Below are 1730 nucleotides of genomic sequence, written 5' to 3' on the forward strand. Positions count from 1 at the left end.
AGTAATCCAAAACAGGGCATCAAGAGCGGGTGTTCCCACCGCACACCGTGATTTTTAGAGCATACAGGGTGCAAAACCAAAATCATACTTGGAGTCTACTTTCCAGCTTCTTGATATCTTTCTTCTTTGTACTTTCCTTCCCCCATATAAACTTCCATTACCCTAAATATAATCAGTCTTCTTCCATCTCTCGACTCATTACGTTGTCCTGCCAATATGGTTCCGCCACAATATATTAATTGCTTTATTCGTTAGTAATATCCATTGTTAACATCAGTATTAGCCACAAGGCTTGATCAAGATTTTCAATGAATGTATAACTTTGTTTGAAGAAGCAAAGATTAATATTTATTTGACTTTGGTTCCAAAACCTGACAATTTCAATCAACCATGATGATATCAGCTCAAAACTGGAATTAAAACTAACATGCTTTATCTTAGAGGTGGTAAGGCTATTCTTCATTCGGCTCTTGAGGTCGTCCCAGATGTCATCAGTCCTCTTTATCTAGAGGCCTTTAATGCTTGAATCCGCTGACACCGAAAATCTTGGCGGCTGCCCAAGGAGTGACTCCTGCATGGAGGAGATATGACAACCCCCTTCGATTTGCTTCTTACTCAGACATGGTTCACTCTTTTGAGAAACTCAAAACTAATGAAATATGTTGGTTTTTCTTCCAACATTGAGGTGACATCATCATGATGGCTGGTAGAAATTGTCAGGCTTTGGCACCCACTTTAGCCTAAATTTTGGTTTTGCACCCTGTATGCTCTAAAAATCACGAGATTTTGTGGGCGGTGGGAACACCCGCTCTTGATGCCATGCTTTGGATTTCTCCGGATTCCACTAGCAGATGCACCCTTGGCACTCTTGGCCGGAACTCGCTTGAATATCTTTGATCTTGCCTCCACGATTACCTTCACCCAGGAGCTCCTAGGTCGACATTTTCGTCACTATGCTTCTCTTCCAAATCAGCTATTTAGCTTGAAGGACCTCAATTAGAATTCTCAACTCAAGCAAAAAATAGGTACTGCCGAGCAATCAAAGATCAAGAACGAATCTTGAAGCAACCCTTTGGTCGAGTCCGAGAAAGGCAGGGTCATCTTTTAACACTCGGTTAAGCATTATTGATTTTTACTTCTGTACCCTCTTTTGCTAAAGATGAGAGCCCTAGCTAAGGTCCTTTTAGCTAAAAAGCTGCCTTTCCGGATCAGTACACAGCAGTTGAAGGGTTAAGAGGGTAGAAAATATCCCATCCTAACGATTCGCACGCCAAAATTCTAGAAACTCGGTCTTGATGTGTCAGGATTTCCGTTTTGACTGTCAAAAGACGAGTGGGGGTCTTTCGACAATACTAATCTTGTTTACATTTCCACTAGGCTTGCGTTTTCGATTTCGGTCTGGGTAACTCGAGCATACTTAAATATTTATACGAACTACAACATCGTCATGAGAAAGCCAAGCTGAAAGCATGATGCAACAAAAAGGACTCTGAAAGTCACGACAAGTTGCGACAGACATCCTCTTCTCTGTATGTACAAAATGTTATGCTCCTCCTGATTACGCAGGGTTTACGCTGATTACGCTACGACTTAGGGTACATTTAGACTAAGATGGAAAACCAGGATTGAATCCGGTTTGAGGATGGAAGTAGCCCTACTTCAATCCTCAAGATTGAATCTTCGGCACATTTCCATCCCTAAACTGGATTCAATCCAGGGATGGAATCATT

Source organism: Tigriopus californicus, chromosome 6 (genome assembly GCF_007210705.1).
Source record: "Tigriopus californicus strain San Diego chromosome 6, Tcal_SD_v2.1, whole genome shotgun sequence".
Classification (NCBI taxonomy): Eukaryota; Metazoa; Arthropoda; class Copepoda; order Harpacticoida; family Harpacticidae; genus Tigriopus; species Tigriopus californicus.